This window comes from Pteronotus mesoamericanus, unplaced genomic scaffold (assembly GCF_021234165.1).
Source record: "Pteronotus mesoamericanus isolate MK-2021 breed Mesoamerican mustached bat unplaced genomic scaffold, CSHL_Meso_final scaffold_21, whole genome shotgun sequence".
Classification (NCBI taxonomy): domain Eukaryota; kingdom Metazoa; phylum Chordata; class Mammalia; order Chiroptera; family Mormoopidae; genus Pteronotus; species Pteronotus mesoamericanus.
Window position 1 is genome coordinate 27,736,143 of NW_026555310.1, and position 15,537 is coordinate 27,751,679.

Consider the following 15,537-nt stretch of genomic DNA (forward strand, 5'->3'; position numbering starts at 1 on the left):
GCTGAATCCCCATATTCACCTTAGAACGGTAGAAGGCAAAAGACAACACCTGTCAAAAGGACTTTCTATTTGTCAGACAAGTGAAATACAGACATAGAAACTTTGAATGCCTTAAAAGGTCTTAGGCATATAGAGGGTAAAATTTGTCTTTTTTCTTGGCAAAGTAACAAATTATTCTGTAGTGGAGGAATAGCCTGGAAAGGCTTCACAGGTGTGACCTTTCAAGGGGAATTTGAGTGATTCAAGGGCGCTTACCTGGCAAAGAAAGGAAGGCTGCAGCAGATGAAAAATTCAGCCAAGAGACCAGGAAAATGAAGAAAAGGGGGAGGGCAAAGGAAAGGAAAAAGATGTGGAATAGGGAAAACTGAAATTAGAATTGAAGGCAGGGCAAATGTCACATCTTAAGAACAGAAAACCAATTGCTGATAGCAATTAAAGAGAGAGTGACAGAGTCGCAGTGGAGAGAGAGAGCAAGATGATTATAGTCACACTACTCTGATTAGACCAAAGGGAAGAAGGAGAAAGGAAAAATGCAGAGTCAGGAAGAGAGGAGGCTGAAGTTGTCCAGGTAGAAGAGCCACACTCAGATGAGATTTTGAGCATTCAGGATAGAAGGAAAGGAGAGTTATTAATGAAAGCAGTGGCATGTGTATCTTTATCTTTGTGCAAGTGCTAATAAGGATGTAAGGGGAGTGCTTGGTGTCTTTCTTTTCTGGAGACATGGCATTTATGATCCTCCCACCCAGCTCCAGAAGTGGGAAACACTCCATCTCAGGATGGAACTTTCTATTTGCAAATAACTACTAGGAGTATATAGCGTTTTCTTCTACCCCGCAAAGCTCAGATAAACCTATGGGCATTTCTGCTTTCCACGTGGAAGCATAATCTCAAAGTCCACCAGAAGAAGGCATTGCTTTTGTTTCCTGTATCTAGAATTATCACATCTGTTATCAGACAGCTTTAGTTCAGTTTAAGAAACACATACTGATGGGCTTCTGAATGACGGACCCTGTGCTAGGTGCTAAGAGGAAATAAAGGTACACAAGACACCCTGCTCTCAAGAAACGTGCCCCCTTAAGTTATACAGGTATAACACAGGGAAGAATGTGACTGTGGTTGGCAGCCACCAAGATGACTCCCAAAGGTCTGCACCTATGTTTTTATCCTCCGGATGAATTATTGGATGCTTAAAATACTATGCATACGTATAAGATCTTAGAGGAGGAAAATGCCTTAAACCGTGGTTTTAAATGTATCACACACAAAGTTATGAGGATCTCTTTTTCAGAACCAGAGGACTCCTGTTCCATCTTATATAATAATATTTTTCATTTTTGTCTGATTCCAAAAGTATAGTAATTTTTCATTAAGGAAAAGTCAATACAATAGAGAATGCATAAAGAAGAAAATAAAATTCACCTCAAATTTTACCACCCAGAAATAATTGCTATTTATATTTTGTTTCTATCATTCCAGTCTTTTTTGCTCTATGTTCTTATCTATCATAAATATGCTTTATAAATATGAAGACATATTTTATAAAATTGAGGTGGTATTATACATACTGTTTTGTAATCTACATTTTCCTTTAACAATATGTGTGGATGGTATATTTTTAATATATGTAATTAAAAAATAAAAATATAAATATGATATAAAATATATTAAATATTTTTCCATTTATCCTATTATCTTTCTATTCATCTATCATATAATTTTAGTGCTATGTATTACTCTATTGTTTAGAAACTGTGTATGTGTGTATATATGTTACAAAATTCCTCACCCAACCTCGATCCCCCTGCACAAGGTGCAAAATCTTGGCCATAGCTCATTGGTCTGAATGTGCTGACAACAGGAAGAGGAAGGTCTGCCATTGTTGGATTTGCCCTTTGTATCATTCACTCCCCGCCGAACTGCTGGAGAGGGGAGCAAACACCAACAGGTGTTTTGGAGAAAACCAGGACACCTACCTGTGTTGGCCCTTCCCATGTCGCTCAACATGAACTCTGCCCCTTTTCTAAGAAAGCGCAGCTCTCTTGGGACTTACACTGTAGTTGCAAATCTGTCTCTTGGCGCTCTTTCCTAAATGTCTTTTTAAACATGCTCAATAATAGATGAGCACCTGGGCTCTTCACGAAGGAGAGCTCAGGCGTTTTTAGAACATGAGAAGGCTATTTGGCCCTTTAGAGCTAATGATTGGAAATCCCCAGTTCCCCAGACACCATTTAATAACCACTTGCTCCAGGACAGCAAGTGGTATGCCTGGGCCTTATTGCTCCATTTCCTCTTTGGGCTGCTTTTTCAATCCTGGACTTAATTTTCACGGAATCTTTGTAACCGGTCTACTGGCAGGGATGATCCCAGTCCCCTTCCCTGCTTTCTTTCTCTGTCCTGCCTCTCCTTGCTGCTGCGTAACTCAAGCAGGATGTCCATATTCAGTTTGGTTCTAGTATTGGAGAAATAGGGAGTCCATTCAATCTTGGCTCTGCCATCAATCTACCGGGTGACCTTGGGCAAGTCACTTAATACCCCTGGGCATCAGTTTCCATATATATAAAAGAAGAGAGTTACTTTTAATCCCTAAGATCCCTTCTAGTTCAGACAATCTGTGGTTTCAAGTGCATTTTTGGATTTTCCACACTCTTCTGACTATGGCATATTTTTAGTGAGAACTATTTATTCATTAATTAGTTATAAGAATCACTTATTTTTAGAATTTCATTTGATAAATGGAGCAGCTCCGTCATTTGGCTCCAGGAGCTTTGTTAATGGCTACCTTCCAGGAAGGGGGCTAGGTGGGAAGGCTGAATTTTTCCACTGTCATGCTTCCGTTGCCTTTTTAATAATTTGCAGTACTAACAATCTAGAACAGCCTTCTTTGGAGCCTTGTTACTGAGCAATCAGAGAGAAACTTTTGACTGTGTTCGCCATATGCAGTTGTATCATTTGTCTCCCCTTCATGAAAGAGACTTTGGTGACTGGAGTCAGACACTGTGTCACGGGTGCACCCACGCAGACAGACCACCAAAGCTCCCGCTGCAAAGCAGTCTCATTATTATTTTTTTATTCTGTGTTTCTTGGTCTTATCTTGCAAATAACCACTTATCCCTTTCCCTGTGATCCCTTTCTTCAAAATTAGAAATGATTTATAGGGCTTTTTTTTTTCCTTTTTGTAATTTGAAGTCATTGTTGTATTTGAACATACTAAATTGTATGTTCATGCTGTGGCTTATCATTTGTTCCACAAATTTTTAATTAATGCCTACAATGTGCTGGATTTTGTTCTCCAAGAAAGGAGTATGAGGGAAAGTTGACAGATAGATGGAAAAAGAGGAAAATTAAGAAAAGGGAAGATATCCAAGAGAAACTAGAAAAATGGGGAAATTTCTCAAAAGGGGTGAAGAACGTTGAAGACTCTTCCTAGGACAGAAAGAGGGAGAAATGAAAGGAAAGGCCTCAGAAGATTCAGGGAGTCAAAACCCTAGTTTGTACCAATTCTTCTGTAGAAGATTCTCTGAAACAATAGGAACCCTGGCTGACAGATAATAAAGTGTTAGTAATAACTACCTACCACTTTTATAGTAGGTCAGTGTTTATAAGACAGGTACTGTTGTAAGAAGATTACTTGTATTAATTTATATTAATATTCATAATATCTTTATGGTGTTTGTATTTAAGATGAAAAAACAAACCAAAAAAAAAAAGTCATGAGGCCCAGAGAAGTTTAGTTGTTTTCTGAAGGTCACACGGGTAGAAAGGGGAGGAGCCAGGACTTAGACTCTGAGGTCAGACTCCAGAGACCTTACCAACCTCGCCCCGCCACTGATAGTAGCACAGGAAACGGGATGGTCCCAGGCACATTGCAAAGCACAGTCTGCTTTCTAGCTCCTGAGTGGTCTGATGCCTGCTTCCCTTTCCAAACATCAATTCTTGCTGCTTTGAAATTCAAGCCTCATGCTCAGTGTTTGTCAAATGTGTCCAGCATTACGGCTTTTGCCTCGGGCACTGAGGATAGTCATCACAGGTAGGGATTTGTGCTTCTCTTCTGAGCCGAGGCAGGTTAGAACAAGCCCGAGCAAAGCTGTGGCATTTGGCCTGCAGGTTTGCCGGTATCTAGAGAGAGATATGAGTATTATGTGGCATTTGAACACCTCCGATATCTTGTGCCTGGTGGTTTTTCTTGTTTGAATGGTGGTTCCTTCAAAATGGTATGCAACTAACTCCCCACTAATTTCTAGCCTCTCTAGATGTCTCAAAAGTATATTCAACTAAACAAATAAAACAACTGGCCTAATTCAGGTGATTACTAATTTATTTCTTTTACTGGGCATGGGGGCAGGGAGGGAGCTATGGAAGTCAATTCCATTTCTTCAGTGGAAATATTGTTTCTTAGTGTCCCTGCCCTCTCTGGGAGCCTCCTTTTCTCTAGTTTGTAAACTTCCAGGGAAGTAGCCAGAACTTGGGGCAGCACATGATCCTCAACCTGAGAACTGTTCTTAAGCCTCTGACTGGGTTTGGCAAAACTGGAGGCCAGTCTAGCTTTCCTCCATCCTAATTGCCATTGCAATAAATGGACAGAAATGCCAGGACCTTGTTTATCTGGACAGTACCAGCCCAGAAGTGCAACACACACCAGCGGGGTGGCCAGAACTGGACCCCAAAGCTTTTAGCAGTTTCAGCTACAAAAGAGAAGAGAGAGTCAACACTTGCATACAGGAACTCGACAAAAACAAAAATAAACTGTCAGAAACAGAACCACACTCTGGCAGCAGGCAGTTCGGGGGAGCCAGTGCTAAGAACACCCTGTACACCCTCGAATTGGCATTTCCCTGGAAGGCTATTATCTGAAAGTTTCAGCAGAGACCGTCCGATATCAAGGCTCAGCCACAGATTTCTTTTTATTTAATTTTATTTTTTAATTACAGTCTATATTCAGAATTATTTTGTATTAGTTTCAGGTGCACAGAATAGTGATTGGATAATCATATACTTGAGCAAGTGTTCCCTCCGCCCCGATATGTCCAGTACCCACATGTCACCATGTGTAGTTATTACATTATTATTGACTGCGTTCCCTTTGCTGTATTTTACATCCCGGCGACTGTTGTGTAACTACAAATCTGTACTTCTCAATCCCTTGACCTTTTTCACCCAGTCACTCAACCTCCCTCTCCCCTCTGGCAAGGACCAGTGTGTTCTCTGTGTCTGTGTCAGCAACAGATTTCTTAAAAGATGTGCTTTATGTGAAGAGTCGCACTTCGGTCTTTTATATACAAACAAGCACATGGGATTAGTTAACCATCGTTGAGGCCTTTTATTCTTCAGTTTCCAACTCCTCAATGTTCACACATTCTCAATATTTTTCTACAGCTTTTCTGCAAAGACACCAGGGAAGCTTTTCTTTCTCTTGCCACCTTCTATCTAGCCTTGCAGTGAGCTTCTCATTACACCTCTCACCATACTAATTCCAGAAATAACATCTATCTCTTCCATCATGCTTTTTATCTGAGGATTCCCATTGAGCCCTTTAGCAGTGAGGGCTGATCAGCAGCCTCATGTCCAGTGCAGCATTCCCCTGTTTTGGGGTCACAAAAGGAAAGTACTAGAAACACAAGTACAGCCTTTGCATTTTTTGAGAGTCATGGGGGGTTGCAGGATGGAGATAGTGGAGTTATGCAACAATTTTGGAGTTGATTTTTTACAAAATCAGATACTGAGTCCTGTATCTGGCTCAACAAATAGAAATTCTAGAGTAAAGGAACCGTAGGCCTATATTTCAGAAAAGGGGACAGATGACTAATTAATTTAATGAATTAATGGTTATAGGCACAGCTTGCCACTGTAAGTGAATGGAGACATACTTAGGTGAAACAATGGATTATTATTTCACCGTAAAAAAGAAGGGCATTCTGCAATATTCAACCATATGGAAGAACCTGGAGGACATATGCTAAGTGAAAAAGCCAGTCACAGAAGGACAAACATGGCATGATCCCACTTACATGAGATACCTAAAATAGTCACATTCATAGATTCAAAAAGTGGAATGGTGGTTGCCAGGGGCTGGGGTAGTGGGAAATGAGCAGTCACTAATCAGTGAGCATATAGCTTCCATTGTACAGAATTAACAAGTTGCAGAGACTGCTGTACAACATTGTACCTACGATTAACAATACTGTACTGTGTACTTAAAAATGTGCTTGAGCGCATGTTAAAAGGCTTGATCTCATGTTAAGTATTTTTACCATAAAGAATGATTTTTTAAATTTAAAATTAAAAAAGTTTTAAGAGACAGACTTACTTCAAATGGTAAATATAAAGTCACAATTGAAGTCATAATGGAAGTGGTCTATTAAGTTAATGTCATAAGGTGTGCTTCCATCATAATTGCCCTTCCTACTGTCACTGTGACATCCTAGCTATCAATCCAAGAAACTGACATATTACCTTTCTGACCTCTCTTTAAGAGTTGACATAAGTGATCCCTCTTCTGACACCTTCCTCTCTGTTTTGCTTGTCTCTCCTCCCTTTCATGCTCACTCTCACTCTGCCTACACTTATTTATTGGTGAACTCCAGGGTTCCATTCTTAATCTTCTTGTCTTCTCACAGACCTATCTACACAGAGTTTATGGACAACCCAGGCCTAAAAGTGATAATTTCCAAATCTATGTACCCAGACTTTTTTCCCTGAGCCCTGGACTTATGTGCCCAACCACCTTCTTAAGTATCTTCACTTTTATGTCCCCAAAAGACCCTCAGGCTCACCAAACTCAAAACTAAACTCCCGTCTTCTCCCCTCTCTTTCCTTTTCTTCTTGTATTAACCTTGTCACCACCATCTACCCAATTACCCAAGGCAGAAACCTGGGAGTCATTCGAGGTGATTCCTCTTTCTCATCTATCTGTCTCTTATACGTACCTACTTCTATTTATTTCGTCACTTATTGCTTTTGTCATTTATTACGTGAATTGCTGCAATTGCCTCCTTTCCTTGACTATGATCAAGCCCTATTCTAATCTATCCTTCACACAGTGTCAGTGCAATCATCCTAAAACATAAAATTATTCATGTCAGTTCCCTGACTAAAACTCTGCAATAGCTCTTCAGTGAAATCAAGACAAAAACTCAAAAACCATGCCAAGGAGCTTTGATTTTCATTTTCTGGCTGCAGACTCCTGCCTGCCTCTTCATTTTCACTTTCTATCATTCCACAACTTAAACCCAAAGTTCTATTCTTAAGAAATTGATCATGGTTCTCTGTATCTACCATACTCTTACCTCCCTGCACTTATATATGCTTTTTTTTTTTTTTTTTGTCTAGAGGGTCAACTTTTCCTCTTCACACTTCAGACCTTTTCCACTTGGCTACTCTTAATGACTCTTCAAAGCTGAGTTCAGACGTTGCCTCCTTTGGTAGGCTCTTCCTGACTTGCCTGTAGGCTAGATTAAAAACTGAGTGTGTGTGTTCCTAAACCAACTGACACATACTTTCATCCATATACTATCACACTCTGTTGTACTTGCTTATTTTCACATGTCTCTTTTCTCCTGACTCTGAGTTCCTGAAGAGTAGAAACTGAGTCTTTTATCTCTACATCCTTAGTGCATAATGCAGCCCAGAACACTGTAAGTGTTCTTACACTTACATAGTGTAAGTGTAAGGTTCAATAAATGTTAAGTGAGTGAGTAAATAAAATAATAAATTTTCCCATTTAATCCACATGACTTCCCATTGGGTAAATATTGTTCCAATTTTATAGATGAGGAAACCAAGACCTGCAGAGGTTAAATAACTTGTTCAGGATCAAACAACTAATGAGCCACAAAGTAGAGTGGGTCCATCTGAACCTCATGGATATTTTGTATGGGGTGGTGGACTACCTTCTGTCTGCCAGCACTCCGAACAGCTTCTGATATAGAAGTTTCCAGCATGGTTAGGAAAGTGTTAGGAAAGCTTAGGGTCAACATGAAGCCAACAGAAAAATCAGCAATAGATCCTAAAATCCAGTGAAACAGATGAACTTTATGCTGGCCTTCATTTGAGTCCCAGAATTTCTAAAAATGCCTATAAAATCAACACCAACCAGCCAATCAGCTAACATTCATTGAACCACTATTATATGCTTGACTTTCAGAGAACATAAAACTGGTATTGCCATTTCTTGAAGAAGTTTGCATTGGAATATTTTTATTCCCCCCTCCTCTCATTTTTATCTTTCCCTCAAAGGAAATTAAACTTCTTAGGTTCCTCTTCCCACTGGGCTTGAGGAAAGATTTTGGAGCGCCATCTGTTCACACATGATTGATGACTAATTTTATTGGTCACATGCCCCATTTTAATGGAGGACAAAGTCACTATCAAAAAGACCTGTGCTTCTGTCTGAAGGCTGCCTGGTTTCTTTTTACATTTATGGATCCATATTGCCTTTCTCCTTATGAGAATATCAGGTCTTGTCATTCTTTCTCTTTTCTACAACACACCATCCTGCAGTACTGTCCCTACATTGGGTTAGCAAGTCTAGGCCAGCTTAGGTCTAGTTTCTTGAAATAAACAGCATGTTCTTGCTGTCTTACTTATTCTCGTTCCTCTGGCACTGGTGGATATGCTTCAAACTGGACTTTCCTCTCACTTAGTGGAAAGACCTGATCTTAGTGGAAAGATTTGAGAAATAAAACAGCATTGAGTAAGAGACCATATTAAGCCCCTTAGGTTAAATAGTATTCTCCATATTAATTTATTCACTCAAAAAATGTTTATTAAGCAATACTGTGCATCTGGCCCTTATCTAGTGCTTTAGCACTAAGATTCAATAAAGAAACAAAAAAGACAAAAATCCCCACTCATATGTAGTATGCATTCTAGCAAAAAGAGACAGAAAACATTGGTGCAAAGTAAATTATATGACATGTTAGAAAGAGATAAATGTTAAAGAGATAAAGCAAGGAAGGAAGTATGAAATATTGCAGGAAGGGTGTTAAACTTTTAGATAAGTAGCCTAAGAAGACCTTACTGAGGAAGAGACTGGGCATACCTAAGGAATCAAGGGAGAGAATTGGGAGTTAATGAACTGAATGAAGTGGCACTTTTCCCCCATTTGCCAATTGTTAGTTATAGAATATGCTTCCTTGTTTAGAACTCTAAAGGAGAAAAGAGGTAGCTGGTAGGCCCAACTCCTAGTCCTTAAAATTTCATTAGAAGATCAATTAATATTCATGTAAAGGAAATTTTCTGTCATTGTAGAAAAAGTACACACATTAGGGTCTGTTGAATTTTAAGTGAGAGAGAGAGAGAGAGAGAAAGAACACCCCTCCTATAGAGACAGGGAAGATTTCTTGTGATCTCACTGGTGTCCTGAAGAAAGAATAGAACTTATGTTGACAGAGGAGGAGGAAGGGAATTATAGGTGGGATGATGCTGTGAAAGAAGGAAGAAAGCACACAGAGTGGTCATAATGAGAAGATGAGTAGCATACCTGAATGGAAGGAGAGCTTCCACATGGAAGAGTGGAAGGAATGAGTATCTAAAGCTGGCATAGGATTACTGAGAGATAAAGAATATAAAATGGCTAGATCCTGGAAAGTTTTCACTGCCAGTCCAAAGTGATTTCTTTCCATTTCTATTGTGTTTGTAAGGAGAGTCCTTGCATTAATAATCAATTGAAAGAGCCTGAAGACTATGGAGCATCTATCATAGAGCACAGCTTGCATTGGGTACTCAGTTAACACCATGAAACCTCATTGAAATGAATTGCTGGTTAGCTAAGAAGGAATATGGTAATGTGTACAATATTTGAATTTTGTAGTTCATTTGAATTTTGTAATTTGAGTTATGTAGTTCATGTCCACGTGGATATGTTAAACTGCTAGAGCTAGAAGGGCACTTTGAATATGTATCTTCAACCTCTTATTTGACAAATGAGAAAACAGAGTTCCAGAGAGGTTCAAATGATTAGTGGTGCCGAGGTGATGGGGAACATGGGGTTCTTCTTCCAGGTTATTTTCCCAACAGTTTCTTCTGGGGACTTTGTCCCCAGAAGTACACACTGGTATGCTATCTTGGTACATATTAGTGTCCTTTAAGAGGTTATGCCATGGAACCCTAGCCTCATGTAATCCACTGTGAAAAACTGGTTTCTGTCAAGTTAACTTTGGAGGTGCTATCTACTATATTATCATCTGGAAGAGTTAAAATGTACATTAGAAAAATATAGTCAAAATTCTCTTTTTGTCCATTGAGGCATTTTATTTGCACGTATGTATCACATCCCTAGAGAAAGAATTCCAGGGTTTTCCCTCCTGTGTGTTTTCATCTTGCTTCTTCATGGTCCGTGATGCCTACTGAGGTTGTCAGTATAATGAAACTAAACTGACGGGATGGAAGCAGGTTTTTCTGCCATTTTTCTAGGTCCTTAAGTTGCGCATCAAATCTGGTGTTGATTACTCCACACTTGTTCAGCCTGCCTGGGAGGTTCACAACAATTTTCCCAGCTCTGTGGTCATCAGTAATTTCAAATTTGCCAATGTATTCATGCTTCATCATCACCGTCAGAAACCAGACGATGACTTTGGAGCATGGCCTAATAAGAACTTGGCATTTGCCTCTCTTTTCAGTATTGTTGATACTTAGAGAGCATGAGCTAGGACTTTCATATGCACCATTGTGGTGGCACAAAAAGATGGTGGAAAGAGGACCTAAAAATTCTTATAGTAAATAAAATTGTTTAATTTTTCTGCAGCATTTCGCCAAACATATTTCACCATGTTTTTTATCTTGGGTTTTTTTTCCCACATTAAGCACCTATAATCCTATGGAACTGCTTTCAAAAACCATGAGCAATCAGTCATCAGCACTAGATGGTCTCTTCTTAAAAGAAGAGGGAGGTAGATAAATCAGAGAAGTTCCAGAGGAAAGCCTTAAAAATAATCAAGGGAAATAAGAGAGTTGAGGAAAAGCCAATGCTCTTCCTTCTGTTTTCTGTCTTCTCTGCTTGCCTTCCTGCCTTCATTCCTTCCTTCAAAAAATAACCTTTGAGTATTCCCCTATCGGCAGATCACATATATTATCATTGTTTCTAACAACCGTCTGGCAAGGTCCAAATGAGGAAACTGAGTCCAGAAATAGCAGACAACTTGCCCAAGGAAATTAGTAGCAGAGCCCAGATTCAAACCAATGTTTAATTAAAGCTAGTAATTTTTTTTTTTTGCCATTGTGCTATTTTTCCTAGATTATTCCTCCTTATCCCTTTCCCTGTTCCTTCTTTCCCTCGCAATGCCAACCACACAAGGTATAAATGTTAAAACCAATATCCTAGTAAGTTAAGGGAGATACTGGACACTAAAGGAGATGCAACAAGAAGGCTCCTACATCTCCCATGCCTCTTAGGTATTTAATTTAGCATGTAATTTAGTTTTCTGTAACGAGATCACAGGATCCTCCAGGGCAGGACTTGTTATCTCTATTCTAAAGTCCTCATTCCACACTGTCTAGGCTTGCCTTTTACTTGAAAGGTGAAGATGATAAAGTTGAAGTGTTCATTGGTATCATACTCCTTTTAACTGGACCCTGCCTGTTATCATAGGAGGTAACTGCAACAAGGTCTTTCATCAAAGGGGAAGCTGTTTCCTGTGCATCAGTGGGAGGGGATTTGAAATTCTAGTCATCCTTAAAGCAAGTGACAGTCTTTCTTTTAAGCCTCTCCCACCTGCCGCCTGGCCTCCTCCAAATGTCTAGAAGGCTGTTTAGTTATTGATGAGCATGCTCCTCTGTCCTACAGGATTATAGACTCTGTGAGGCTGGGGCTTGTGTCTCACCCATTTTCCTCCTAGCAGTCAGCCCTGGGCCTGGCCTGGAATAGATTCTCAACCGTTTTTTGAGCTCTTTCTGAAGCTGTACTTTAGAAATTGAGCATTATGATAGACTAGATAGAGCTAAGGTTTATACTACTTCCTATATGTGCTCCCATGTAATTTGGCATGTCAAAATTTTGATACGCCTAGTTTATTACTGTTCCGGTAATTTAACTGAGGCGCATGTAAAGTAACAGTCCAAGTCTGCCCAACAGCAGGCAGGCGCAGCCAAGCCTAACCAGTGAAATTTCAGCCTTTATAATCCACATCAAACAAACAACCCTTAACATATCTGAACCAATGCTCCTTGAATTTTCAAGCTCAAAGTCAGCCACTGCCAGTGTTCTTTCATCTAACCCAAACCAATTGCATTGAAGCAAAGCTGCAGGATTCATTCTTGCCCAGCATCAGCCCAAAGTATGGAACCTTATTCATCAGTTCCCAGCTTCTACCTCTGGCTATCCATGGTGGGAGGCTTATTATGGTATCCTCAGAACTTTTTCCTACGTGGTGCAGTTCTTTTCTGGAGAACATTCATTTAATTTCCCTTTTGAATGGGTGAGAACCTCTCTGCAATACCAGCCGGGCAACCCCCTCCATTCTACTCTGCCTTTTTAGTTTCTTCCCTTCTCTCAGGGCTGAGGAGTGGGCAGCCTTCTTCAGCATGATGGTCAGGGAGGGGGGATGGAGGGAGGAATACATGACTTCAGTTCTTTAATTTTTAACTTCAAGATCATGTGCATTTTATGTTCATAACTGCCAGAAGTCATACTGTAACCCATTCCTGGTAATACGTATCAATAATGGCAGGTAATGAGAAGGGAGGTGGAAAGGGAACATGATACATTGGAGAGTATTTGACTTTTGAGCTTTAAAGACATCTATGTTTAAATATAAGTTTTATTGCTTACTGGTTATGGGACCTTGAACACAGTCACTTAAGTTCTCCAAAGCTCACACACTTACATTCTCCAAAGCTTGCTTTCCTCTTCTTTGAAATAGAGATAACAATTGCATTAGTTTTCTGTTGCTGCATAACAAATTCCCACAAACCTGGTGGCTTTCACAGTATATATTTATTATCTCACAGTATCTGCAGGTCAAGAGTTCAAGCATGTCTTTAACTGAGTGTTCCACTCAGGGTCCTTGACAAAGTTACAATCAAAGGGCAGATCATGCTATGTTCTAACCTGGAGGCATGGGTGAGGCAGATTTTGCTTCCAAGCAGAATTCATTTGCTTGTGGCTTTTTGACTGTGGGTATTGGCTAAAAGCTACCCTTAGCTTTTAAAGACCACATCGAGCACCTGGCCATGTTGCCCTTCCATATGCAATAGACAGCATGACTCTTTGTTTCTACAAGACCAGTAGGAGAATCTCTTAGGAAATTTTATAAAATAACATAATCATGGGAATAATGGTCACATTACCTTTGCTATTAGCATAACCTAATCAAGGAGGTGGCATCCTGTCATCTTTGTCATGTTCTATTGGTTAGAAACAAGTCACAAGAGAAGAGATTATGCAAGGTAGTAGTAACTCAGTGGGGGCCACCTTTGGGCATATTCACTTTAATAGTGTCTACTGCATCTGTGACAGTGAGGATTCCTTGAGATAATCTATGTAAAACCTATGAAAAAAATATTAGTTCCTTTTTACCTGTCTGGAAGACACACTGAAGCAGGTGTTCTGAGGATGTAAAAGAAGAGGAGAAAAAGACAATGGCTAGAGCTGGAGGAAGAAAAATATGTAATAAATGGAGAACTCAACAGGAGAGGGCAGGTGGCTCTGTTCATGATCGTCATTAGAAACCTTACATACACATGTATCTGTTTGGGTTTGTTTTTGTTTTTTTTTTTGTTTTTTTTTGTAAGTTCAGGAAGAGGAACTTTTCTGATCATTAACCTCCTATGATTTGCTGCTGTAATAGGTTCTTGGTTTTTGTTCCATGTATCAGCTATTGAAAACTGCTTCCTTGTTTATTAGTGAGGACTGCCTGGGGGGTTAAGAAAAGAAAAAAAGTTTTCAATGTCTTAATTTGTTAAGTTAGACAAATTTCTGAGGTGATATGATGCTTTTGAGTTTGTTCTAATCATTTGTTTCAAATATATGTCTTCCTTTTTACTCTTTCCCAGATTCCTCAACTAGGTCTAAGCATTTATTTGTGTAGAACTTGCCTTGCAGGAAAATTCGAGTGAATCAGACAAATCAGTGATTTGGAGGGTAGAACTGTCGAGAAAGGTCAGGGAAGGGGACTGTTGACGTCATTCCTCCTACCTGGAGGCCTAATCCACTTTGAAGTGGGAAAGAAAATGAAAAAATTAAGGCTTGTGAGAAAAAAAATAAAAAAGGAGAAGGAATAAGAAGAGAAAGAGGAAGAGGAGGAAATTATTTTTGTGAAGAAATTAGTACCAAGAATTTGGCTTTTAAAAAACTATGGTTGTTTCCCAGATTTAGAACTAAGTATTTTTGGAAAATAGCCTTTACAAATTTCTTAAAGAAAATTGTTTATATATCCCCATGTAAGAAGATTTAGAATTACTTTTGTCTCCAGGAACAGATTTGATGGTCCTTCATTAGTGAAAAAAGATATGGTCCATTGCGTGATGAGGCATTTTAGTTGATTATTGGTATAATTGATAGTATTTTCTTTTATAGCATATGCTATACTGAGCTTGAACAGTAAGTTAGGTGGCCAGGGGTGTATGCCATGTGGAAAGGGCTCAGAAATATGTGCCCAGAAACCCAGGTTCAAGCCCAGCTCTACCACAAGCAAATTCTGGGACCCTGGACAGTTATTAAACCAGTCTGAGCCTCTGTTTCCTCATTTTTTTAAAATTTTTATTTATTTATTTTCAGAGAGAGGGAACGGGAGGGAGAAAAACATCAGTGTGTGGTTGCCTCTTGAGGGCCCCCTACTGGGGGCCTAGCCCACAACCCAGGCATGTGCCCTGCCTGGGAATTGAACCAAACCTTTTGGTTCACAGGCTGGCACTCAATCCACTGAGCCACACCAGCCTATTTTCTCATTTTTTAAGTGAGGATTCTGAAATAAAATATTGGTTGTTAGAGATTTCACAAAGAAATGACATGCATCAAAGTACCTTGCACATAGCTATCATTCAAATATATGAGAATACATGGAAAATGAACACATAAACAAATAAATATACATTTTTGGCAAATATATTCTAGACAATGTGCAGATCTAGTCTGATCCTTCTTAAATGTGTTCAAAGTTCTAATATTATATATAGGTGTCATGGTGAAAGCTTATAATTAAAGAATGCATGTAGTAATTTGCTACTGATAATAATTAGGTTCTTAATCAAGAGAGAATCACAGCCTCTCAGATCTGGAAGGCATATTTGTGGTCATCTGATTAGAGCCCTTCATCTACTGATGAGGATAAGATCTCAGCTCAAAGAGGTTAGGTAACTCACCCCAGGTCATACACTGAATGGCAGAGATGGAACTAAAAGCCAAGGTTTTGCTCTCCCTGCCCAGCGGCCCGCGCCCTAGTTGGGCACAGTGTGCATGTGAGTGATTCCCAAGGAAGAAAGGTGAAAATAGGTACTGAATTTTACATTCAAAATAGTGAGGGTTTTTTTCCAAACAAAAGAATATTACATTTTTGAGCAATGATTTTGGTTATTTAATTTCATTTGTATGGAACTACAACCTTG

At 39.4% G+C, this 15,537-nt stretch overlaps 1 protein-coding gene and 1 pseudogene across 1 annotated transcript in view; one reads left to right on the forward strand and one right to left on the reverse strand.

The window, feature by feature from the left end:
- GRIN2B (glutamate ionotropic receptor NMDA type subunit 2B) overlaps positions 1-15,537 on the forward strand; it is a 275,921-nt gene that overhangs the window by 186,670 nt on the left and 73,714 nt on the right. The gene's annotated exons all lie outside the window — the stretch shown is intronic.
- LOC129085006 (40S ribosomal protein S15a-like) lies at positions 10,273-10,664 on the reverse strand (annotated as a pseudogene).